This window comes from Strix aluco, chromosome 15 (genome assembly GCF_031877795.1).
Source record: "Strix aluco isolate bStrAlu1 chromosome 15, bStrAlu1.hap1, whole genome shotgun sequence".
Taxonomy (NCBI): domain Eukaryota; kingdom Metazoa; phylum Chordata; class Aves; order Strigiformes; family Strigidae; genus Strix; species Strix aluco.
In genome coordinates, this window is record NC_133945.1 from 2,553,781 (window position 1) to 2,581,542 (window position 27,762).

Below are 27,762 nucleotides of genomic sequence, written 5' to 3' on the forward strand. Positions count from 1 at the left end.
GAAACTGAGGCACAGGAAAATTGTTTCACAAGCAAGTCACAAGTGTCACAGGCAGGAACTGTGCTGTGCTTTTCTGCTCTGTCCTGCCAATCACTTGAGGATGGGACTCTCCATCTGGGTAGTACGGGTGCTGCAGTTACCCTGGGTGAGCTTTGGATTCCTCTCCTGTATTGTGCATAAAGGCAGCTTAAATGTAGCCTGTGCATTCTCTGCATGACTACAAGGATCACAGGACCGTACTTCTAGAGCAGGTGGTAACAGTATTTGCACTTGGATGTTTGAATGCATGTCTGGGAGGGAGGTGGTGGGCTTGGAAGCATTATGCAAGGATATGTGGTAGTGAGAAACATCCTTTTTAATGAATGCTCATCTGCCTCAGGAAGGGCAAAAGTAGCAAAACTGCTTTTACAAATGACAGGGTGATTTTCCCCTACCACCCAAAAGAGACTGGGCAAATTTGTGTAGATCCCAGTCTCTGGAGAAAGCTGTCCTAGCACACACAGTACCTGTGCTGCCTAAAGATTCTTTCAGCAAAGAGTTGCCTAGCACCTGACATGCCATGCGAAGTAACTGTATGCGAAGAAGGTATCGCTCTGAGCCTTGCCCTCCCCTTCCTCACCTCTCGGCGCGGGTGGGAGTGTGTGGGTGGGCGGGAGTTGTGAAGGGCACCAAACCACCACCTGAGCCCCTGCAGGTTCCACTGTGTGCTTCCCATAATGGCATTCATTAGTCTGTTTGACATGAATACTGTTTTCAGGTTAATATGTTTAACTTAATGAGGCATTTATTTTCAGCCTAAAAACTCTTTAAGAAGGTATGTTTTCTTCCAGTGAGTTCAACTGACGAGGGGATTAATAACAGGCTTGAACAAGCAGGCTAAGAAAATAAATCTAACAAACTCCTCTGCGCAGGTTATGAAGTGTGCTTGGATTGATCCAAGTAAAGGCAATCATTTCTAACAGTATGGAGAAAAATAAAACACATTCTCCTTGCCTGCACATCTCAACTTATTTCTGCCAGTGGCTACCTGCTTCCTCTAATGCTTTTCTCCCAACCCCATGAAATCTCTGACCTACATAAAACTTTACATGATCTTTTGGAGGTCAGAGGGATTCCAATGATATATTGAATGAATCCAGACCTATGTATTAGCAACAGAAGTTTTTTCCCAATCCTTCCCCAAATGAAGAAAGTGGGATATCACTAATGTACAGGGATATACTCCTGAATTTCTTCCCATCACAGGAGGGGACTTTGCACCACGTTCCCCTTCATCCCTTGCCAGATGCAAAGCAGATGATCCACCTGCACATGGACACCACAGACCGATGCACTGACCCTGATCTATGCACTAAAACAAGAGATGTCAAACTCTGTACTAGCTCCCTTTGATTTTCATTATAGGCAACAGATGGAAAAGGGTGTTCCCTTAAGGCTGTTAACATTATGAAGAGATTAGATTAGAAAATCTGATGGATTAATAGGGCATATTTAAGGTGTCCCCTCCCAGCTCTATTTGCAGCAATCCTCTATCTGGGCCAAAGGAGCACCCTGGAAAATTAACAGCTAGGAGTATGGTGCTGCTGGAGTGATTCCTGCAGCCTCTCGTGGTCACACATTTTCCTCAGTGCATCTCAGAACCCAGCAAAAAAGCACATTCTGTGCAGAGTAGGCCTTAGCAGATACAGGCGTGCCTGTCAGGAGACACAGGAAGACTGGGATGGCACAAAACTGCTGGAAGAACCTGTCTGGTCCTAAATCTGCTCCCCACTTGATTCTGGAAGGAGGGTCACCAGCAGCAGGTCCAGGGCTGAACGAATAGTCCTGGCATACTACAAATATCTGCATTAGCTGGTCCTGTTTATTGACTGTCACCAGCTGATACAAAGATGTTTCTGATGTTTTAGAACTCCAAGGCTCAGCCTCACTTTTGGATGTTCCAGGCTCTGGTATCTGCACTGCACCCACAGTAAGTTACTCCTACACTGCTCTGATTGTAAATCTGAGCACTTTTCAGTGTGGAGCGGATGTTGCAGGGAGTCTAAATTTCAGTTGATATCATAAATTTATTTTAGTGGTTGGTCTGGAATATTATGTTTCTCCATGATCCCTGTAGAGGGATAGAGAGTGACTCTGGGCTTCACCAAGTATTTATAGTTCCTGCCTGGTAACACAGACATCCCGTCCCCCCACCCACCCCCCCATGCAAAGCATCTGTTGTCTCTCATTTCTCATTTCAGGGTCTGGAATACTAGCTTAGGTGTAGCTCTCTAACTAGCCAAAGCTGGACCCCGGGTGAGATTCATCTCAGTCAGAGACACACATCTCAAACAGGGGAATCCTGTCCTTGCGTCTTTGTGCTCTACTAAAACAGTTAACTCAGATGTAGACCTTAGGATTTATTTCAGTGCCAGAACTACAGTCATTGATAACCAAAACCTAGTTCTGCTACCATAATGCAACGATGAGTAAGTGTGTGCCCTGTGTTAGCTTTCTGTACTGATATCTCAGAGAGACATGATTCTGTACTTGATTCAATCTCCCTCCACTTCCCGACCAAACAGAACTATAAACCTATAGGAATTCACCCTCACTACAGAAGCAATGTAACAGTTATAATTTTTATATCAATACTTGCAAGGATTTCTATTTGTTCTGTTCAATACCTTCTCATTCCTAGTATACCACAATTTATTCTTTGTGATTAATTTTGGGTATTTTCTGTAATGTCATAGCCCAAATAACAAAATTAACTCCTCAAGCCTGTAAGGAGTTTCCTTTAATAGATAAACAGGGAACTGAGAAACAAATTATGGATGAAGTTGAGACAGCTAAAATAAGACTGAACTGTCTGACTAGTACATTTCCTGCTGCTGCTTTTAGGATGCCCAGATGCGTGCATAAGTCCTGCCAAGAGTTTTTAAAAAGGGACCAAAACTTGGAAGAGATCACAGAGGACTGGCTGCAGATGAAGAGGATATTTGTGGACAGTACCGAGAAGAGGACATAAGGTGCAACAAAACTGTCCCTTAGGATCTCTTATAATGGTATTTTTTTGTTTCCATTTCATTGCATCATTAAGCATGTGAATTTTCTTCCTTAAAATGTCGGGTTATTTGGAGAGAAACAAAGTGAGACTGCTTTAGTCTGCAAAACTGAACTGCAGTATGCATCCAAAGGCTTCTATAGGGCGAACAGCATCAATATTAATACAGTTATATCACAAAGATACAGAAACTATTTTTCTTAAATCAACTCATATAATTTGCCAAATACAAAAATCATTACAGTTAATCTGCCATGGATAAATGCCATCTTTATTTTCTTACTGAAACAAAGATTCCTGCACCCTTTGAGAACGCTCGCACCGAGGGGTCAGAAGCCAGACCCACCTCCCACTGCACTGCGTGTATCCGCACATCTCAGCACACGGGCTGACACCACCACCTCTGCATCAAGAGAAATGTCCTGTCTGTAGATGTGCCATCAACATGTTTGTGGCATCCTGACTCTCACTGAATTCCTCTGTACTTCTACTCTTCTGTAATTAAATTAAGGAGTAAGACCTTTGCTAACTACATTGAGATCCACTAGTTATGAAGCAGTGGGTGAGTTTTGACATTTTTTTTCCCAGTGGTTCTTGGAGAATGAAAGCTCTGACATAGAAGAGTTCTATCACGAAGTTCCTGAGTTCAGGAATACTCTTACAGAATTCAGTATTAACCCCAGATCAGTCCCTTTAGTGAAGCTGGCCTGACTGCTGGCTCAGAAACAGGGTGAATAATGCATGGGGAAGATATCTGAAACTTGACATGAAACTTTCCCTTTGCTCAGAACTAAAGTCTGATGGAGATCTTGGCATGAAAAACAGGCTTTAATTTGTGAATTACCTCCTCTGATAACCTAACCTTTCCTACAATTCAAGAATGACTTTCTCACTGATCTTTGTTCAAATTAATTTAGCACTGAAGCTTGCTATTAGCATTAGTATGTCACAATCCAGCACACAGCACTGTAAAGAAAAGGATCTCCTATGCATAAATATTCGTGCCACTTCGCAGGTCTCCAATGGAATCCTGATCCGTTTTGGAAATCGTTTAGCAACCTTCATAGAATGCAGCTAAGCAACCTCGCTTCATGTTTCCTTCAGAGATGCGTATCTCTCCCTAAGGAGGAAGGAAACTTCCTTCTGGCCGAGCAGGATAAGAACACATGCAATCTGTCTGTGTCTGTAAAGCATATTAATTGAATTGAGGATGAGAAAGAGGAAGAACTGTGATCCCCTCTGCTGGTGGATCCTATGGAAGGAGAGGCTTGACTTCTGTGGGCAGCTAAGGAGGCCTAGACAGTGGCAAAGCTTTAAAAGCTTAATAGGCAGGCTGCAGCTTTGACCAGAAAAAATTCCTATTGTGATGGGAGCTTGTGACAGGGACATACAATCAACTGCTGCTTACATGCCAGTCTGGGCTGGGATTTTCAATTCTAAATATTCTCAGTTCTCATTAACTTTCACTTATTGATTCTTGCCTGCTCTACACATCCTCAACCCTCAGTCTACATAGCTGTAACCTTCCAGGGGATACTGAGATTGAGGAAAGTGCTCCGTTTTAGCCTTTCTGGAGACTTTTGTGTAGGAGGTAAGGAACTAAACACATAGGGAAGTTTTACTGGTATTTCAACATGTATAAAAACAGATACATAAGAAACCTTCCTTGCTTCCTTGTATTTTCAAATTCTCCACCTTGTGTCAGAAGACCTGCACACTTAATCTCCGCAACCAAACTGCATTGTCTTCAGGTCTCACCGAAGGTTATACCAGTAAGGTTTTGGCCTGACCTCCTTTACCTGTTCCTTACATTTGCAGACTTCCAGGCTTTCCTCTAAAATGCATTCAGAACATTAGTAACCTCCCATCCGGGCTTGGCCTCTGGCATTCACTAAGCTCTCATGCTTCCTGGACCTACCTCAGTAGAAGTCTTGTCTTTCAGACCTTGCAGTGCAACTTTCAGTAAACAAGCTCCCTGCAATTGCTAGAGACTTTTCTGTCAGCATTACCTGCCTGTTGCTAATTAGATTTATGCAGGTTTGTTTCTGCTCAGAGATCCTTAAATATCAAGTTCCGTATCTCTTGGTCCCAAGGCATCTAAGTGGGAACCTGTTAGTCAACAGGATGCAATCTGGTGAGTTTGAACACATCTCAGATACTGCAACATAGCCAGGAAACCATCTGTCAAGTGAGCATCTTTGGCTTACAATTCAAACTGTTTTTTCCACAGAATATGAGAAATGTAAAACATCCTTCTGCTTTTTTAGAGCAAGGACAGCATAAAGTCTTCCCTGATCACCTGATATATCACTGGATCGCCTTACAGTATCAAGGATGAATCAATAGGAAGGAGCTGTATCAATGTTGGCTTGGACAGTTCGTGGATTGATAGGATTTGCGTTAGAGAGACGAGAAGCAGTTTAGGAAGGATGAGTGGAAATTCTGGTACCAAAAAAAAGATGACCAAGAAACCTTTTAGTCTTTCTTGGATGGTTTCCAGCTGAGAATCTGAAAGTGTTTCATCATTTATGGACAAAGGATACATCTACTCTCTAGTCACAAAGCCTAACAAATCGATAGTAGTCTAGCTGTCTGTACAGAACTCAGTGGGGGCTAATTTACCATCCTCAGGCTCACAACGGCCACAGGAGTGGGTGCATATCTTAAATTTAACACACAACAGACTAAGGAAGGAGAGCACACGACTTCATCTTTATCATGTCTCCTCGCATGACATTGACTGAAGTGCCTGGTCCAGGCCTTTTGCTAGGGTAGATCCAGGCTGCAAACCAGCAGTGACGACACTGAAACACCACCGATGGACAGTGAGGTCAGAAGTGAGCTGTGACACCTCTCAGCACTCCCTTTCAGCTACCAAGTTCTTGTTCATATGGAGAAAAACAGGTTAAACATTGTGAGTTACAAGTGCTCTTTGATTCATGCAAATGTGAGGGAACTGATTATTTGTTTGAGATTCAAACAGTAGCCCAAATTCCTCAAAATATATATATGAAAGATCAAAAAACCCCTACCTATGCACATTGTAGAAAATGGGGCTGTTATTAATCAGTATGCACATTTTGGTAAATTTACACAAGATTATAGGAAGGGAAATATTAATTCAGCTATGGATATTAATACAGAAGAAGGCGCTCCCATTTGCAGCCTCAATTGTAGACAAAAATGCAATTCTTTTCAATGATATTATACTGGATTACACGCTGAACCACATTAACATATTCCCCAGTGTTTTGTGATCTTATAATGAAACTTCTATTACAAATCACTCATGAAAGAGATATTATTGTAGGAAAAAAACCACCTTAGACTTCAGACTGAGAAAGCAACACCATATCAGCTGGTTTAAACTGTCATGGTCTCACTGACAGCTTTTGATGGAGTCATGACAGGACAAACAAGTGGGAGGCAGGACTTGGAAAAAATTTACTCCTTCTCCTCATTAGCAACCACTTGTTTGGTGGATGTTCTATGCCATGGCATGGGAGAAGGGCTTTGCCACTGCTTCGCTCTCCCTGCAACAGCATTACACCCTCCAGATGTCTCTGAATGGAGTGATGATCCATCATCATAGCCAGATCAGAAAAATTTAGACACTCAGAGATCCATCAAAGTCCTGCAGCTGGTGACAACTTCTCGCACTTCTGGAAAATATCACCATGGCTCATGCAGAGACCTGGTTGTTTGCACAGACAGTGGGTGATTACATTGGCTTGGGCCTGAGCTTTACGTCTAACAGGTATTGAGCCTGACCACTGCTCTCTGCAGCTGAAGAGTAGGCTCTGGTGGACCTCAAGACTTTTGGGTCAAGTCACATTAACATAACAGGCAGCTATAACTAGCACAGAGAGAAACTCAGTTCAGCCAGAGCTGTTTTTCTTGAAATTTGCTGTGATACCTTGAATTACATCCATTTAATTTAGGTTAAACAAATACCAGCAGATCACTGAAGACAAGGATGTGCTGCATTGTTGTAACTGTTCTGGAACAGATAATTACCTATTATATTATAAACCTCAAACATGTTTTTAATAATAATTGTTTAAACAACATACATTAGCTGCCTTATTAAAAATTAACCTTTGAGAATCATAATTTACTATAGCAACACTTGCACGTTTGGAAACCCAGAAGATAGGAGTAGTGTCTAGTGGTGAAATCTGCAAGTTAATGAGTCTTTGATTCTTTTCAAGTCTCTGCCACAGCCTCTCTCTATGATCTGGGTAATTTGACTTTCTACATCACCCTAATGGTATTCTTTCCACTTTTGTATGAGCATCATCATCAGCTACAAGCAGAATGGATTGTATGTGCTGTCCTGATCCTTCAGAAGAGCAGGACAGTATTTTCCAATGCAGAGGACACCTTGTGAACAGCAAGACCAGGTTCAGGAGGGAGGGCGGGCAGCTCTACACTTAGTGCTCCCACCTTGAGGCAGGCAGACGAGAGAAGGACTCCATCCCATGAGAAGTTACAGCATTAAAGCTGAGCCCAAGGATAATGACCTTTGCTGTCATTTGAAGGTTCAGAGTGGTCTTTGGGATGTCTGTTTTCCTCTCTGGAAGCTGGAGCTCTGACCTATGCATTGAATGTCAACCAGATCATGCCAAGATGTACCCCAGACTCTCAAAGGAAACGCAGCTGCTTTCATTCTTTCTTATTTTGCCCTCACTACACTGCGGTGTAATTCTCTGACACAAGCACAGTAATACTGTACCCTGGTCACTCTGAAACAAGATACACGTGATCATTCTTGGAAAGAGCTAAACCTCCCCCTCTCAAGGGAAGGGCTGCCTTCCAGGGAGTTGTCTTGAGTCCCTGAATTTGCATTTTCTGAAAATTAGTATAGTTGACAATGCGCCTCCTTATCAATAGCACTGCCTGGGCATTGCATCCATCAGATCCAAAGCTGTTGGAGTTGATAAAAAAATCTCCCAACTTCACTGGGAAGAAGATCTGACCCTTTGGTTTCCCCTGTAGGATGCATGTTCAGCAGGAGGTAAATGTGTGAGCAGAGTCACTGAACTATGAACACTCCTGCCTTGTAGGAGGCCGTCCCACCCCATGAAAATGTTCCCTGATTAATTTTTAATGAAAAACAAGTTTGCATCAAAACTAAAATTATATTGTCAGCAGTTAATTATCACTTGTCAAACAGAGCACATGCTGCATTGTGGATTTAATTCTCATGTAGTTTTGTAAAACTGCATTCCTTTGCGTTGGATGAGTGAGTCTCTTTTTGTGAAGAGATGTATGTTGTTTGAACTGCACTCAGTGGGTCCTGGTATTTAAATGAGCTTTTGATTTCCTGGAAGATGAGAGGCTCAGTGTTTTTAAAGTGGCGCATCTGGAGATGAGACAGCACAATAGTGAATATAACTTAATGATTGTATAGATTGTACCTTCATACTGATAGAATGCTTTTTATCCTCAGGTATTTCATAAACTATTTGTAGCTGTGGGTCTACTGCTGGATATACCAAAGTATTACTCGAATGGCTCTAAGAAATGTGTTTGATAAAACACAGTTTTCTGTACACCTGAGATATCTTCATTTTTCCATTTAAGGAAAAAGATCATCAGAATATTTTAGCATGTTGGTTCTTTCACAAATTCATTTTGAATCCTTTGAATCCTTTCACCAGCTTGTGAATTTGGATGTTATTTCTGACACTGTTTGCATTTTGTAAACAGTCCTTCTCTTGGCTTTCAGAAAAAGTGAATATGGAAGACTGTCAAAAGTAGACTTGCTCTTCACCAGGAGAGGGTTGAGTTTATACGGTCACGGGGTGAGTACCTCAGCATCTCCCTGCTGATGCATTTGTTAGGATCTCCTGGGAAGGAAGGTGATGGCCTCCCAGCTCCTGGTGACTATCTCAGCACAGGAGACTGTGCAGTTTGAGAGCAGAGGCTGCATTAAGGGCATTTCCCCACTGAGAGAGCCTAGGAGATCTGCACACTTTGCACGCTAATCTGCACATCTCTTGGCCATGGAGTTAAGGTTCACACACCCACTGTAATCCCAACAACATCTCTGATACTTCTTATTGAGAGGGTGATTGGCACCGTGATCTCTGCAGCATCTGATGATGTCCCCAAACAGCCAGGCCACCATGTGGTGTCAGGCTGTGCAAATAAAGCGAGCAATGGCAGAAGAAATGAATAAAATATTACACTGTTACACTACAGACTATGAAAATTACCCTCATCCTGCCAGAGTGTACCCAATGGAGGACATTTTCTCTTTCTTTTTGGCAGCCTTTATTTCGTGCCAGTCCATGGTTTCCTTTGTCTGATTAGGACTGTAAATGCAGTCATCTAAATGAAGGATTCATGCAGCTTGCACCTGCTAAGTATCTTCCCATTAACCAGATGACACTCCTGCTTTGCATAAGGCAGGAATTCCTTTATCTGGCATGATTAAAGGAAGCAGCACTTTTGAGATGCACCTATAAATTTTTGCATTCATTTGTCAGGGTCACCATTAGCCGGGGTCCTTATTTCTCCATGCGGGAACAGAAACGACGCAACACCAATGTGATGATCAGGTCGTCCATCTTTTTTTTATTATTCCTTTTCTGGTTACATTTATATTCTACTAAGTTCCGTACACGCACTCATCTATCTTCTAATAGGCTACAGGTCATCTACACGCGCTGTTCACGCGCCTCTACAAGCATTTGTATTGGTTAATTGCAATTAGCACGTAAAGCCCAAAACTTGCCAAAACTCCCTTATCTCATACCCTGTTTTGCTCAGACTTGTGTGCTTTTGCTGACCACAGGTGTTTCTCACTTATCTGCTATCTTGTGTGTTTTTGCCAGCCTTATTTTGCTGGCCTTGTCTTTGTCCTTGCATTCTTCTGTCTGCACTAACTTTCTCCCAGCGTGGCCCAGACTCCTACATTCATTTAAGTCACAAATAGCATTAGCACAAAGGACAGATTGTGTCTAAGGCTGGGAAAATAAAACTGCCACACGATATTGACTGAAGTGTCATCCGACCATCCGCACAGTTCAAAAACCAGAGTACATCTGTGTTAGCACAGCCACCGATAAATACAAGAATTAAAGAGATACTGTGAAGGAGAGGAGAAAGAACAGCTGACAATGTTAGAGACCTAAATCCATTATCTTTTGGCCCAGGGAAAGGAAAATAGGCATGCAGTCCAGTCTGCCTTGATTTACAATGCCACCCAAACCCCTGCCTCTTCCACAGACTTGTTCGTTCCATCTTTATCTCCTCAATCTGAAGACTGCGTGTCGTGCCAACACACCAAGAATGAGCGCGGGCGTGCATCTGGCGCCAGCAGGCACAGGCAGGTTTCTCTCTGCCACGTCCAGTAGCTAAGTGCTCACAGACACACTGGTCAGCACCCTGTTCTGTGCGTGGCAAGAGAGGCCCCACAACTGGAGCTAATGTTCTGAAGAAGCAGCCTGTGAGTTTTTGCTGGCCAAACTAAGGAGCAGAAGACAAACAGGAGGATGTAGTTCCTGTGTTGTCAGCTCGGGCAGCATTTGGTGCTTTAATTGAGGCTGCAGCTCCACGAACCCTGTGATTGCTGTCAGTGTTGCCTTTCTTTTTGTAATGCTGAGTTTCTAGCCTTCATGCACAGGAGAATAAAACCTGCCTACGACCTAGTGGCTCAAATGAAGAGACAAAATTCTTCTCTTGGAGAAGCAGGTGAAGGGTTCAATTGCATTTCCCTTGTGTACTTGATGGACGGATTAAACAAAACAACCCATGCCGCAAGGCTGAGAGCCAGGCTGTGGTGGGTCTCTGCGGAGGACTGGCTCTGGTTATCTGCTTTTATGACTTATGGAGAGTCTAGAGCAGCACCACACACATCATGGCAGTTTTTCAGGCTGAGTCCAGGCTGGTTTCTGTTCATAGGTAACTGATTTAGGACAGAACTTTCCACTCAGCCTAAGGCTGCCTACATTTATGCAAGGACAAAGGGGAAAGAAAAACAGAAAAGAAGCAGAGCAACATGAGAATTAAAAGCACTGAACTCCAGGCAGCATTGTCTTATGTTATAATTCCATATCAATGCCACCACCTCCAATTTTCAGCATTGTGCTGTAATTTCCCCTAATGCAGAACTAAGTTCTAATCATTTTACATAATTGAAAATATTGTTTCTTTGGGTGAAAGCAAAAGGTTCTGCAGGGTATATTTAGTTTTGTTTTTCTTTCCTCTCCCCAGAACTTTTAAATTAAAATTATGCTTCTACAGTAGCATCCTTTACTTAAAAAAGGAGGGGAGGAGCACTACAGGATCAGCTACAATGCTTATTACAGAGGGATAATGTGAGTGGAGCCATTTAGCCAATTTACTTTTTAACTAAGGGTTATACTAAATAGTTTCATCGTGATGCACAGGGAAATGCTTGCTGTACCAATCACGTACCTCCCTACCTGCTCTCCCGCAGATGTTGGTGCTGAGGTTTTTTCCAGTCACTTATCCCAGCTAAGGTAAAGCCCTCTAAGAACAGCCACCCATCATGTCAAGTGAAATGCTCTATTTGAAAAACAGTGGAGTGCTACAATTAAAAATAGTGCAATTGCATGCGAGCCTCTGAGAAGTCAGCCATGCCCTGCACTGCAGTCTTCACGTTAGATGCTTTCCCCAGACATGGATGGAAATTTCACAAAATTGCCTTCGAGAGGATGCGTGCATGGTGGACTTCACCCCCAAGGAACTCATGATAGCAAAAAATGTGTGATGCTTTGCACTTACACTATCACCTTTCATCAGAGGATCTTACAGTACTCTGCAAATGCTAACAGAGTGAGCTCCACAGTATTGTGTCTTCAGGAAGTTTTCAATAAATCAACTCCAGCCAATTTTTTAGTGACATCTTTAACGCCACTGTGATTTTGTTCCCCCAGGATGTTGCTTCATTCTGCTCCAGGAAGGTTGAGGAAGGATGAAACAGACTCCTGCAGATTGCTCAAGGACTTCCCAGACACTAGGAAAGAAACTTTACAATACAGTCTTGCATTGCCTCTAATGCAGATGGGATTGAAGGCACCTGATAAAATCTCAACTAGGGACAGGCCTTATACAACCTGCTGCTTAAAAACAAATTTTATCAGCTGCCCCAGGGATATGCAGGGGCTGCATACTCTGCTCTGAAACCCTGGAAGCACCTCCAGAGAGCTGACGGTTTCTCAGAGCCGATGTGAATCAGCCCTGGAGGTGAAAGCTGTGTGGTTTGTATCATAGGTCATGACTCCCCATTGCAAAGTGCGGGAGCTGGGGAACAGCGCTCCTCCCACGGAATGGCAGGCACCCCAACTACCCCTGACTTCCCATACAGCCAGCCATTCCTCCATCAGGTAGAGGGACCCCCTTGAACTTACAGCTGGATGCCTAATACTGTCCCTCCCTCATGTTTTTGCATTTTTCCTCATTTTACAAGTTTGGGAACAGCCACAGAAATCATGGAGTCCTCGAGAATCAGACCTCTCACCTTTTCATCTTTTGAGGTATGATTTCTTCCCTACATCTCCCCAAGAATTTTTTTTCTTTACAGTGTAAACAAAATGCTTAAAAAGGATAAAAATCCCACAGGACTGAACCAAACCAGGGCACAAACCGTCACTGTTTTCAATTTGGCTATGGATAAACTCCAACCTCACTCCTTATCTTGAAAGTTGCAGTAAGCCACCTTAGAAGCCAAACCTTCAACTGGTGTAAGACACTGAAATCAAAGACACTCTGTGGATTCACAGCAGCTGAAGTTCTGCTTTGCTGAAAACCACAACAGACATTAGGTAATTGAGAAGTGAATCAAAGAAATGCCTTTTTTTTTTTGCTGACAACTTTAAAATCATGCTTTTCATGTGTGAAATGAAAGATTTGTATAATTGCTCATCCTTTGAACTCCAGTTTATTAAAACTGTGACATGCACATTAAAATGAGCTTATATATAAAGGGAGGAGAAACATGTAGTAATTGCCACATAATGCAGTGACTTGGGAAGAGAAACAGCATGCATTTGTTGTCAGTGCTAATGAACAGGCTATCCAGAGTTGTGATAAAGTTTCTCTAAGGGACAAAAGTGAAGAAAGAAATAGAAGTTCTTTAGTGTTTGATTCCTGCATTGCCCCCCTGACAACACCATCTCTGTAAGAGAAGCCAGAGCCCAGACCTGACCCCCCCATCCTTGTGGGTGTTTATTCCAGCTGGTCCATGGTTACGAGACCAGAGTCACATCACAGGCTTCTGCACAGAGCTGAAAGCAGCAGGGAACCCATCTAAGAAGCTTCAATGGCACTTATACCAATTCAGGAGTAGAAGCACCTTGCCAGGGTGGCCTTCTGACTTCATACGGGATAGCTTAACCCCACTGCCACCTTTTTACATTCACCTCTGGTTTTGGAAAAAAAAAGCTTCAGGAACAGGGAATGCCTCGGTCACTTGGGTCAGTGAAGGGAGACGTTACATGAACCTAGAAGTTACATGAGACCAGATCATTCCTGGCCGCTACACCACAGACTCTGGAGGTAACCCTCACTGCTGAAAACCCCTGGAGCACTGACTGCTGGGGGAGGTGACAGGGCAGGCTTATTGCCCTGCAGGTACTGCTCTGTCTGCGCTCCCCTGTGCCCCTACTGCTGACCAGCAGCCAGAGGCAGAATAGCAACTAGAGAGACCTTTGATCTGACCCAGTATTTTGATTTTCGCCCCTCTGAAAAGCTAAAAACCACTGTAATTTAGAGCTTCGTACAGCCTTCCATGGCTGCGATAACTGTACTAGTTTAAATCTATCACATTTATTTTGAATCCAGCTCCAGAATAATTAGGAGTGATATTTGTTCCTGCTGTGACTTTACTGTCCTAGCACCGGGAACTTCTAAGTCAAAATTCCTATCATCAAAACCAGTGAAAAAATCAGCTTTAAAGTTGAGAGATCACCTTCTTAGACATGCTGTTTATGTGCTAAAGGGACTAGTAGAACAAATAAATTGCATCAGTGGTATCCCAAAGATAGGCCAGAAGAAAAGGACATTGAAGGGACTGACAAACCACCCCTTCCTTCAACTCGCCCACCCCAGGGAGATCTCAGCCTTTCTCCTGCGTACAGAGTAACTAGTGAAATCTGCCCACTGAGGCTTCGAAGTGGCACCATGAAACAACTATTTAACTCTCCTAAAACCCAGGCAGAGAGCTGCTCTCCAGACAGCCCCACCAGGCACAGGACAGGTCCTCACCAACACACTTTTCTCTAGCCTGCTGTTGTGGGTTGAACTCAGCCGGTAGCAAATCGCCACGTGGCCAGTTGTTTTTGTAAAATTTCTTTATCCCCACTTTTCCCAGGCCTTACTAACTTACATGCACCCCTGGAATACCATGGTCCCATGGAAACTGGAGTATAATGGGATTTAGCCCCAAGTGAATTGTGCTTGTTCCCACAGGAAGGGGAGGGTGAGATGTGAATCTCAGCTGTCCACATGCAAGGCCATGCCTGCGCTTGTGGCTCGGGCTGTCTCTGCTCCCAGAGCACTGTGTGATGTCCTGCCAGCACAGCACCTTCCACAGCAGGGCCCCAGCCTCATGTGGGCGCTTGAGGCCCTATCAGAACATAAATAATAAAGGTTGTGCTGCTACAGAAATGTAAAATAGTCACAAAGACATGATTATCCCATAAAAAGGAATTGAGACTCAATGAAACGCTGTTTCACAGACCACAAGCTCGTCCTTTCCAGTTCCTTTGGAGATAGCAATCCAACCGTGTGGGGTACACAGCAGTACTGCAAAGGCCCGGAGGTGCAAAGTTAATGCTCTCCTAAGCGGAGGCAGAATAGACAAGAGGGGGTGTAGTGGTGGTGGGGAATGTCTGTGTGTGTAAATGCAAGAGTTCATCCAAAAGGTTCCTGGAACAATAATCCTCCCAACAGTCAAAAAAACGTTTTGCACAAAGACGAGAGCAAGCTGAGAGATGCAGAGTTCAAACATTGCAGCAGATGGCAAATTAACTGATTTGGGCGCTCTCCTCAAAGAAGTGTGTGTCCCGCACGTGTGTGTATGTATTTTGTGGGTGTCTCGCCACCCCCCATCTCCCATGACACAGATCTTGCTGTGTACATTGTCTTGCCAGCAGGACCCAGCCAAAGACATCTGGTGCCCATGGAAGGTTTCCCATGTAAATACACAGGCTTTGCTGTTGATTAGTTTTCTTCAAGCAAAATGTGTCAGCCATGGTGGGATGGGGAGTGCACAGGGCTGTTGGTCTGGCTCCCCTGTATCTTGAGCAGCAGCATATGCCACTTGGGATGGACCTAACTGGGCCTACAGCCTCAAATGTCCTCCAACTCCCAGTAAACTCATCCCAAGTGAGTGGCTGTGTTCAAACAGACAGGTCTCGCTTTACATGTTGAAGTATCATTAAGGAAATTGGTCACAGACCTCAGAACTGAACCCGTGGCTAATCTCAAACTGGTCTCCATCGCCAGGCAAGCTGTCCCTGTAGGGCCAGAATCCCATGCAATGACATGGTGCACAGACATCCTGAGAAGGAAAAAGCAGTGTTTGCCAAAGTACCACTTTATTTAGCCCTCCTGCTATCAAAGCCTCAGCTGTACTTGTGTTTAGTTTTTAATTTGTATGCTGACTTTACTACACACTTTGCTCCATGTGTGTATTGGCAAAGCTCCTGCAATGCAGTTATTAAACTCTGATACATGTGTAGGTGTATAATTGCAGAGAAGATTTTTTTTAATAATGTATTTTGATCCCTCTACAAATATAGAACATAATTATCTGCAATTACCACATGCTTATCTAAATAACTGTGTATTGTTCCCCCTCCCGCAGAAGAACATGAGCTTCCTGTTCATGGCACAGCTACAGTGATGCTCAGTTCACAGCTGTGTGCTCCACACCACCAGTTACTGAAAGGATGTTTATGCATCGTGTAAGTGGCAAAGCGAACACACACACACACACACACACAAACAAACAAACAAACACAGCTTAAGAAATCATTAAATCTAGAGCAGGGAGAATTTGAAGATTAATAAAACAGTATTGAACTTGCAGTCTGTCAAGGGCAGAGTTCTTGTCAAATCCTGCAGCACATGGGTTGCTTAGTTAAGAGGCCAAAACTTGATACTTAAGGAAATAGCTTAGTTTTCACAGTTACCTTACAAACTTGCTGGGTAACTCAGAGGACTATGCAGATTATCAGTTATCCATTATGGATAACAGAAATACCTGATTTTTTCTCCCAGATCAGATCCACTGTAGATCAATTGCCAGTTCCAAATTCCTTCAGTTTAACTTCACCCTGTTTTCACTCCCATTATGCTTAAATGATCGGCTTTTAGAAAGCAGGATACTTTCCTTATCACGAGTAGTCTAAAGACAACAGTTATCCAGTCCTCGGTATCTTTCTGCTGTTAGGAATGTGGGGGCAGAAGGGACGATAATACCAGTTTCATAATGAGAGCCACTGACAAATTTCCAGCTGATGTTAACACAGATGATCTCTGGGGTCACTGAAAGTGCACCTATTGCATTCTCATAGTGTAAAAGCATGTCTGTGGCATACTACAGCCTGGCTTAAGGGTGGCTGGGGTAGTTTAGGCTCACATCTGACAGTGCTTTCTGTTTCCTAGGATTCATTCACTCCATTACCTGTCCAGCCCAATGTATCAGAAGTCTGTGTTTATTTTTCTAGTGGACGGGAAGGTGAGGCAGTTCTAGCCCAGCTCTGGCCAGGTCATGGTGTCAGACTGTAATCTGACAATCTCTTTAAGCTGATCTAATTCTGTACCAAAAGAAAAAACTTTTCTCTTTTCTTTTCTTTTCTTTTCTTTTCTTTTCTTTTCTTTCTTTTCTTTTCTTTTCTTTTCTTTTCTTTTCTTTTCTTTTCTTTTCTTTTCTTTTCTTTTCTTTTCTTTTCTTTTCTTTTCTTTTCTTTTCTTTTCTTTTCTTTTCTTTTCTTTTTTCTTTTCTCTTCTCTTTTCTCTTTTTCTTTTCTTTTCTTTTCTTTTCTTTTCTTTTCTTTTCTTTTCTTTTCTTTTCTTTTCTTTTCTTTTCTTTTCTTTTCTTTTCTTTTCTTTTCTTTTCTTTTCTTTTTTCTTTTTTCTTTTTTCTTTTCTTCTTTTTCAGCTGGCCTGTTCCCTGACTCACAGCCCTGGAGTGCTGGTGTTTAGATCTACACAGCAGAAAATCTGGGAGCCCCAGACCCAGGAAAGGGCAGGCAAGACCTATCACTTCTGGGGAATTCAGATCAACTGAAATCCCTTGCTAAATCCCTACCTGCCCTTCAGCACTTGAGAATACAGAGAGGGAGCACTGGTTTAATGGAAGCTCCTCTATGAGACTAGAACTTGGTCTCTACTGCTTGAAAAAATACCAGGACATTGTCATGCAACTGCATAATTCTGGGGGGAAAAACCTACTTCTGTTAGCACCCAAAACCTCCCACAAGTACATACTGGCCACTTATGACCCAAGGTCACAGAGAAGGTCAGGGTACAGCCCTGCCATCTCCCACCACCCTCCAGTTCAGAGCATCTCATTGCTCCTTCACCAGTTCAGCAGTGTAGCACAAGGGAAAGCGTTCCTGGGTTCCTGCCCTTGCCTTGCAATTCTAGACACAGCTCACAATTTCCAAGTAAGAAGTTCCTCCTTCATTCCAGTACCAATCAATCAAAGATACAAAACCAAAGTCTTTGTATGTATTAGTGTTTTACGAAAGAGCCTGATCTTTGTTTTGATCCTCTCAAAATGAATACAGTTCAGAGCCAATACAGGCACACATACAAGTGTATTTGCTGCACCCTGTATCTTTACCCTTCAGCAATTAATGTCATTTACTAATCATATTCCACCAAGCAAAAGAATATGCTTGTTTAAACTGTCTTATGAAGTGGCATTTCAAAAACAGAAAAGCAGGTGAAAGGGGAGGGAGAATACCCCAAACTATGGCCTAAACTTTTAAAAATCTATTCCTGAGTGGCTTCACAATGTGGCATTATTTCTACACTTATCCAACAAGTTGATGAACTCGTCCCTTCACTATGGATTCCAATTCCCATTGGGGTGAAATATCGACAGTCTAGTGCATTTGAATTACAATGCTATCCGGAGTTGGATTTGAAAGTGATTATTTGAAATATAATTGACCATGACATCCATATGACAACCAGATGTAAGTACCGAATGACTAGAGGCGGACTCTGTAGGAGGCCCATCACTGCATTTGCATTCGTAGGAAAAGAAAGATCATTTCGTCCTTGCAACAATTTACTGTTCTTTGTTATCCTTCTAAACATTGCCCCTGTCAAATAATGCATATTCTGTGCATCAGTCTTATATACGTATACATTTTACACTTCATTCTTATTGCTGCTGTTATTTGACAGAGATTTTCTTCTTCTTTAACCCTTTTGCCCTGAACATGCACTATTAAAAAAAAAGGCTTTGTAATTTTCCATGTCTTTTTTTATATAAATTGTTCTGAGAAGCAAAATTGTTGCTATTATGCCTGAATTTTCTTGCCTTTTTTTTTTTTTTTTTTTTTCCTAAGAAAAAGTCTTTACCAATAGCAGTGAGAATGGAGGGAGGGTGAAATTACATTTCTCTGCAAAGTGGCTTTGGAATTTTAACACGATGATTTTCCAGGAGAAAAGCTTAAGGGATCATATAAAATGAATTTTGCCATCATAAGAGATCTGTCTTCAGGTGGGGAAAATATATTCTAATTTTACAGAGGGCTTCAAGGGACTTTGACAGAATTCATTTTGCTGGCAGATATGATCTAGGTATTAGACAGAACCACATTTTGTCATAAGAACACTGTTAACTATTTGACATAATGCGTTTTGGACACAGTTGGGATTTGGTGGAAGTGACAGTCATTTTCTTGCCAACGAAGAACTGGATTACTGTTTCTGGCTAGAAAGACCCCAGTCTCCTGCTCAGACATGATAGTCCTTTTAAATCGGGATGAATATTAGAAGTCACCAAAAATTTTTGACACCCCCCCTGGTTTGACTTTGCACACCATCTTTGTCACTCCAACACTGCAGGACTCTGGCTGGGGGTAGGTCTGGGGGAGATGTGTAGAGAAGGGGTCTCAACCCTATCTCAATACCCTGCTTAAAATGAAGGACACTCTCTCTTACATGCCCTGGGTGACAGGGGACATGTCACTTCACTCTCTTTGCTCCAGTCAAGGACACTAACGTAGCAGGGAGTAGGGATGCTCGCTCCCAAGCTACTTGTTTTATCTCGTCACCATTCCACGCAAAACATAAAGACAATCCTGGAGAACAGATACAAACATGCAGGACTCCCTATCTCTGGACCCACTGAAGGTGCAACACCTCACGGTTCCCCTGGTCTCTCTCGGAACCACTGAAAATCAGTGGTGAAGATTCACCAGAGTGAAGAGCACTTGGGTTTGCAGTAAAATCTAACCTCATGCTCAGTGCAGCCTCGTGCTCAGTGCAGGCACCACATGAGCGAGGGTTTGAACCAAGTCAGGCTGAGATGGGAACTGAGTGTTTACCTCTGGCAACTGAAGGAAGCACTGTAACCGCTCAGCTACACATAAATGAGAGAGCAGCTCTATTCCTGCTTCAGGTTTTCCGGAGGGATCAGTTTGGGCAGCTAGCACTGGGTAAGGGACTGGCCCTCGGCAGCCCAGGTGGAACGAGGTGTCTGCTCCCAATAAGCTGTCTGCTCCCTGCTTTGTACAGAAACTTCCACTCACTTGGCCAAATCAGTCCCTGACAGATTTCTGCCTGCACTCCATTTCTGTATGAGAATGGCTACCTCCTGCTAAAATATGCGCTGAATTGTTAGAGAGGAGATGGGGCGGGTCAACACTCCTGTGCTTTCAACAAATGTTGGCTATTACAGAAACCTGAGATGAAAATTCCCCTTTCAGCTGGATCCATCCCTCAGTGTAGCTGTCACTGTACCTCCCTAGGCACTTGGCTGATGTTCTGTTATTTTTCTCTGGTTTCATTTTTTCCCTCTCTCTCATTTATGTTGGTTTTTTTTTTTTCCCCCCCCTCTATTTTTGTGTTTTAAAGAGCTCATTGAGTTAATTTTGTGCTTCTGCTTTGACTTCATTCGGAGAGGGAATGATAGGAGCGTGGGTTCATTTGCTGAATCTTTTCAATCCTCTTTGGTTAGAGGAATGTGAGTGATGAATCACAGCCTCCATTGTTGTGGGTTCTGACAGTACTGTGGAAATATTTTTAAACAAAGAAACCAAAAAATTACATATTTATCTAATGAATAAATTACCCTTTGTGCATAAACTGACTAGGCAGGTCTCTGCCATAGCAATGTGAGAATATTTACAGTATCTAGGCCAGAGAACAGCAATCTAATCAGTGAATCCTTATGTACAGGATCCCCAAAGCAGGAGTGAGAGAATAGCAAATATTCCACATGAAAAGTCAATAGCATCACTGTGACTTCATGATCCTTCAGGAATTTAGACTAGGCCAGTTTTTGACAAAGCAAAATCTCTGGCATGTTGAAACTTCCAGGCTGAAACTTTCAGTTCGAGGTTTCGCTATATATGATCCTGAGCACTACTGAAGTTTTGTGCAAAGCCCCTGGCAGCAAATCAATCGCAGAACCCAGAGACACCTCATTAGTAAAGAAAGTAACCCAGAAAGAGAGTAGAAATGACTGTGAGCCCTGAGGACATCCGGGTGGTGGGAGATTCTCACGACTGCAAGAAGAGGTGCTGCTATCCAGCCATCTCCAAGTGCTGGTGATAAACAGCTTCCCTGGAGAGAATAAACAGAGACCTGCCCCCAGCACGGGCCTGTACAGCTCTACCAAAGTGTCCTGGTTTAACCAGGATAGGGTTAAGTTTCCCCAGCAGTGGGGGGGAGCTCTAGCCGGGTTATTCAGATACCATGCAGACGTCACATCCTGGCAGGTCACATTTCCCTGGCGCAGAGCGCGGTGCACTCCTGGTCTTGTACATCGTGCTTCAAACTGCTGTATTTGGTAGCTATTTTGCTCTGTTCATTGCTGTCACTATTACTGTTATTGTTGTTGTTGGTTGTGTTGCTATTGCATTGTTGTATTAAACCTTTCCTTATTTCAGTCTTGGGGCTTTGTATTTCACTCCCTTTGTGGGGGAGGGGCAGCGGCCGCGTGGTCTCAGACCCCGGCAGGGGCTAAACCACCACACAAAGTCAGCGGGCACCAAGCTGAGGATACAGCCCAGGCAGCCTGAGCCCTCGGACAGGGCATGAGCGGTGACAGATGATACTTCACTGGGGCCAAACCCAATGCTGCACAGCACTGCAGTGGTGCCATCAGTGCCAGTGAAGCTGTGCAGATGTGCAGCAGTGGGGATATCTAGCCCAGGCCTGGAGGAACATCTGAAAATGAAGAACTCATGGAAATTTGACATGCTAGAAGTTCAAGTTTGCTTCTGACTGATGCTGAATGCTTTCATGTCCTTGTCAAGCTGGGTTTTCAGATGGGGTAAATTCAGAATTGTTCTATCCCTGATGGCAATGAAAATTTATATCAGCTCAGTCTGGCCTACAAACAGCATGTGTTTATCTCAGAGGAGGGGGAATTCAACATTATTGAGGAATGGGGCCTTCGAGAAGTGAAGGCATAAGACAAGAGGAGCTCCGCTGGCTGGTGTGATTTCAACTGTTTAATAAAGAGGGCTGCAGCCACAGACAGAAAAGAGAAAAACTAAGGCAAATTTAATTTCCTCACTTGTCAGCAGCAAAGCAAGAAGAGAAAAGAGGTTGGCAAGGACTGAAGGAGGCTGAAGTGCATAGGGCGAGGCACCAGCCCCCTTGTCTTCAGAAGATTAGCTTGGCAGTTGGGCACCTCTTCAGCCTCAATGAAAGTGAGAGATCAAAATCAATGTGTGTCCCATTATGCTGCCGAATTTCAATGCAGAAAATGCATGAAATGTGAAGTGAAAGTTCAAGCAACTGAGTGAGCCTTTTGAATGCATGTTGTGCAATAATTAGCTAATTAACAGTCTTTTGCTTGGCTGCAGTGGAATTTGTAATCAATTCCACATGGAATGGGCCGTAATGCACTTGTAATAGGATTCTAAACACCCGCCATCACTTGTTAGGCACAGGCAAGTGTGCATGTGAAATTCAATGTGCTTTAGGCAGCATGAAGCAGATTTTCAGGCAGCACAGACTGGCAAGGCTCTATTTACACCACCTGACCATCTATAACATGGTGGTGGTGGACGGAGCGGGGCTCCTTAGCTGCCTTTCAGCAGCACGGCCTGAGGCCAGCAGGACCTGCCTCCCCTGGGACTGGCGAACTCCAGCTGCCCAGGTCAGGTCTGGTGAGAAAGGAGTGTCCTGGCCTCACTCCAGGTGAGAGCAAGTGGCTGTGAGTTCAAAGCGAGGGCTACCATCTCTGTTAGCCCCAGGATGGACACCTCCACCCAGATCATACGGACATCAGCGGAAAGCTAAGAGCCGACAGAAATAGTTGATACAGGGTTGAAGGGGTGTAACCCTTCCTATCTACATTAAGTACCTCTTAATTCACTCAGGGGTTCATTCTGTGAGGACTGAATTTCCCTTGATGGAGACTGCAGCAACAGCTGCAAAGAGGATATTTAAGGTTTTTCTTGCTAATATTTTTAAAATGTGTTTTTCCTACCCCACATCTCACCCTATTCAATGTTTCTCTCAGTTATGCCAATACAAATGTTTATGCAACTGCAGTGTAAACAGTCATTGCAACAAACTGGTTGAAATCGAAAATGAAAGTTCTGAGGGAACAAGAATACTTTTCTTCTTTTTTTTTTTTTTTTAACTTGCACTGTTTCAGCAATTTGGTTCATAAGCAATTCTCTAGACAATTCCATTGGCACAAGTGAGTAAGGCTGAAGCCTGGGAGTGACAACCTTTACCCAAGAAGGACAGTTCTCCAAGGTGTCATGCTGCTGAAGGAGCTGGCAGCACACAGGATCCTTCGAGGACACCTATCGATGTGTTTATCTCTGTGCAGTACGTTGATTGTAAGCACCGATTAGTGTTTCCTTATAAATCGAAAAGACATGAATCAAAATAGAACACCACACTGCAATATTAATGAATAGCAAATTGATCTATCTTTCCACTTCACGTTCATCATTGCCATGGCACCTCGGCACCAATGGCAAAGTCATCGGTTATTTCTGTTGCTTCCCATCAGCCCCTGGCTTTTTAAGCAATGCCTTTGGGAACATTGCTACCACTGCAGCCATCTGATTAATTAAAAAGAAAAAACAAAAGACAGTAACTTAATTCAGAGGCACAACAGTTTTAGCAATAGACTCTTATTATTTGTCTATTTTTTTAATTTAGTTCTTACAGCAACCCTTAATTTTCATATCAATGTGGCAGGATAACTTCCCTGTGCTAGCACGCCACTGGGACCACCATAATTAATGTATCTAATGTGAAAGCTTAAGGTTCATTAGGTTTGGAATTTAGGCAGATTTTTAATCAAGCATGTTATAGCAAATCATTAAAAGCTAAACACAATTTGTAAAACACTGCAGTGCTGTTTAGCTGTAAGTTTGCTTGGGGCAGAGTAGGTGGGTCTGAGAAACACTTTGCACCTTTGAGACCTTCTGTCAAATCAACCGGGATAGCAATAGACAACACAAACTGATCTTCTCCTTTGGCGGGGAACAGAAGAAGCTGGGAAGGGGTTGATTCTCCTAATAACAGTGGCAATTAAGAGGACAGCTGAGTTCAAGTCAATCGTGGTAATGGTGATATCCTCTCCCTGCCATGAACATGTCACTCATCTGAGGAGAAGCAGGTCCTACGAAGAGTCAGGCCGTCACATGCTGTTAATTATTGTACACTGGCGTATCCAAGACCCCTGTCAGCTCAGGGCCACGCTGTGAGAGGTGCCGTGCACTCACAAACAACATCCTGGCACCAAGGAGTTTGCAATCTAAGCGGGCCAGAGAGGCTGAGCAGGGATTGCTGTCCCCACTTACACACTGGGAATGAAGCACAAAGCAACCTCAGTGAGTGGTCAGACACAATGCGGTGCCCTCAGCAAGGTCAGGATGTTACTAAGCTGAAGGGTTTGGATCATTTTTCAAATATAAATTCCAAAATTCCAAAGAAAACTGCTTCAGGAACAACTGTTCTAGATGGGTATGGCACCGAGTGACAACTCTAAAGAAAGGCTGTGATAGGATACAAACCCATGGCTCCTGGCTATGCCAGGACCGTTGTAAAACCAAAGACACAAACTGGTATCTGCAACTGTGAGGAATTCTGTCTCCCTGAAAAAATCGCAGGCATGTGTGAAACCTTCAGTAGAGTCCTGATATCCCTGATAAAAAAGACTTCTACACACCTCCCAACTCCAATTATCTCCTCCCTTTATTCTCTGAATTGTTTTACTTAAGCTTTCTTTAAACCTAAAAAGGTTTTTTCCTTCTTCTTTTCTTGTCCTTTTTTCTTTTCTTTAAATAAAAAAGCGCTTGCCAATCAGGATTTCCCAAGCTTCAGTGGTTTCAATTGCATTCCAAGCAATAATCCTAAAAACACAACGTGACTGAGACAGCTCAGCTGGGCAATAGCAAGAACAAAAGAGATGTCAGAAGGTGAGTGTCAATCAATTGCAGGTATCATTAATTAACTTCGAGTTACTCATTCCTGTTCATTCTCCAAGTGATCTCTCAGTGGAGGCTCCAGCCCTCAGACACTGCTCTATCTCCATGTTGGGATCTCAAATGCTTAGAAAGAGGATGTCTGCCCTGACTATCAAGAGGGTGCCAGGAGAAGTGGTGGAGAAGATTAATTAATGTCCTCTGAATTTTAAAGGTGAGAGAAGGGTAAAGCTGACAGGCTGGCTGGGAGCCCTGGGCCTCACATGGGTAGTGTCTGTCCTTCTGAGGGCTTTAGGCTACAGAGGTGCTTGCCACTGAAACTGCAGTGAAACTAGTGAGTATCAGCCTCTTGTGCACCTTTTTTCTCATCTTCACAGGCTCAACAGTGCTCCAGATACTGTGATTTCAGTGCACATCCCTACAGGGGAGGTGTTCTGCAACTTTTGCAAACCTGCCTGTGAGAACTTATCTGATGACCTCCAGTGTCTGATTTTTGTCCCGCATTCTCATAACTGTTTCCAGTTCTGTGCTTTGATTCCTTAGGCAGTCTTTGGTGGCAGATGTTAAGTTTCATTCAAATAGGTTTTGCAACATTTGATCTTTCTTATATCAAGTTGCTTTATTCTTCCCCGTCTCCTGCACATATTGTCATCCATCTGCTGAAACCTGGCTCATTTGGATTAGAGTGCAAGTTAAACTCTAAATCTGCTTGCATCAGTCCCTTTGCCACTAGACTTTCTGGGATAATTAAACTGGCACAACAGCTAACCTCTTCTTGCGCCAGATACTTTGAGCTTTAATGCATTTGGTTTTTTATAAGCAAGATAAATTTAATGGGGTACATCTTCATTCTCCACCTACAGCATTTCATCTTTCAACAGAAAAGTAAAAAAAAAAAAAAAAAAAAAAAAAATTCACTTTTTTGCAAGCTCTACTTAGAAGTAGAATCTAGACCTTTCTAATACCTCTCAGTGGCCCTGACAAACCTCCTGGACATGACTTTTTAATTGTGTTTCTTTCTTGTCCAACTCTGAACCAAACTTATTTGGCCTTGTTTTTGTCAGAAGTAGATGAGATTTAAAAAGGATCTTTCGGAAGCCGACCACCCAGACAACACTGATTAAGTATCTGATTTTATTGGTCCTCTGATTAGTCCTGCTACGTGCTTCTTTAATACCCCAAAAAGTTACAAAATGGGTTGAATTCCTATTTTAGAAGTAAGTGCATCTAAACAAATTATGCTCTGTTTCTGGATTTCACCACCACTCAACAGAAAGACACTAACTGGCTGTGTGTACATGGCTCTAACTCCTTATGACCGAAACTGAAGCCATAAAGATGGTTTATATGACTCTGTTTTACTTTGTGTTTGCAAGGAACTAGGACTGCACTATCAGTTATTGGAAATCAGGCAAAGAGTGGTAACTTCTAACTGAGGTAACTTTTAAAGTCATGCTTACTCAGTCTCTGTGATTATACCACAGCCTTAGAAGTGATAGAAATCAATTTTACGTGTTTTTGGAGCTTAATACTTCTGAAAATGGGTTCATGTCCAATTACATAATAAAAGTACATACTTTTCTCCAAAAGTTCACAGCCCAAGTAATTTTCACAGCTTCTTTTTTATTTTCCCTAATTTAGATTGCCATCAAATCTCAGCTTTGTACAGAGTGCCATCACAAACGTGAATAAAGATTCCTTCCTCATTTGGAAATTATACAATACATAACTCCTCCTCCTCAGAGCATACACAGCACCTTGTTAAAGAAGTGAATTATAGGCAGTGATTTACAGTGTACTTTCACCACTTTTGACACTGTATTGAGCATCTGTTCTTTGATGGGTACTTCAGTATTAAGGAAATTTAAGAGTCTCTAGCATTTCCAAGAACTTTAGCATTATGAAATTGGGGAGAATTCTGTAAACTTTGACAATCTTCTTCTGAAGTTTAATTGCTTCAATATTTCTCAAAGATAGATTTCTGGAAGGAAGAGATCTGATTCATTATGGGGCATAGATCAGACAGTAGGAATTATGTATTTGTCTTGCCACAATGGTTGTTCCATCTCTAATTCCACAATATCAACCTAACTAATAAAAAAACACTTTCTTTTCCTATAATACTGTGCATACTTAACACTGGAACTCTTCACATTCAGCCCAGAAAGGAAGATGAAAACACACTATGTCAGAAGCGGGGAAGAGAGACTTACAAATCTGAAGGTTATTTTTCTGCTCTCCTGTGGGACAAGACTAAGGCCAGAATTAGAAAGAACAAAGCCCTAAAGAAACACCTTTAAAAACTTCTGACCCAAAGCAGCTACTTATTTTGTGGAGTTGATGCTCCTTGCTGACACACTGGTCAGGAATGTGGCTGGAGCTCACCATGGTTTGTGTGATCTAATGTAACAGATAACAGCAAGTGGAACAGAAAGGGTGTCCCAGGAGCAAGGGGCAGCACAGAAGAGCATCTAATGATCTCATCTATTTAGCTTTGCAGCCTGGCACAAATGTGCCTTCCTTGAGTGACTTTTTACTGTTCATTACCTAGCATCTTCTTCCCCGAGGGAGGGCTGCTTACAAAAAGTACTTACAAAGGCACTGGGCTTGAAAGATGTACTGTGCTCCTGTGTCTAACTACCAGAGGACAGGCTGAAGACGTCCTCCCCACAGCTAGGCCAAGGTCCTCGAAGGGACTTGGCCCTGAAGACAGATGGTGATGTTACAGCAAACCTGGTTCCTGCATGAACTCATTTCTCCAGCGGTCCAGCCCAAACAGCAGGGTAATCTGTGAAAAGCAACCAGGTAAACCTCACCTCCCTGACCTGTCAAGATGCTATCATCTCCACAAAACAAATACCAATGCGAAAAGGCACACAAGAGAACCACCTTGCTGAATATATGAGAGGTTAAGAGAGCTTCTGGTTCCGGAACCGAATCTTTAACTGCAAAGTCAGCTCTCCTGTGGGAATGCAGAGAGGTGAGAAACTGCTCACAAGACTGGAGCTGGATTCACTGTCCCTGTCATCTCATGGCAGGATTTCCCCTCTTGTACACTACACATATTACACACAACTTTCCAGGTCTAGT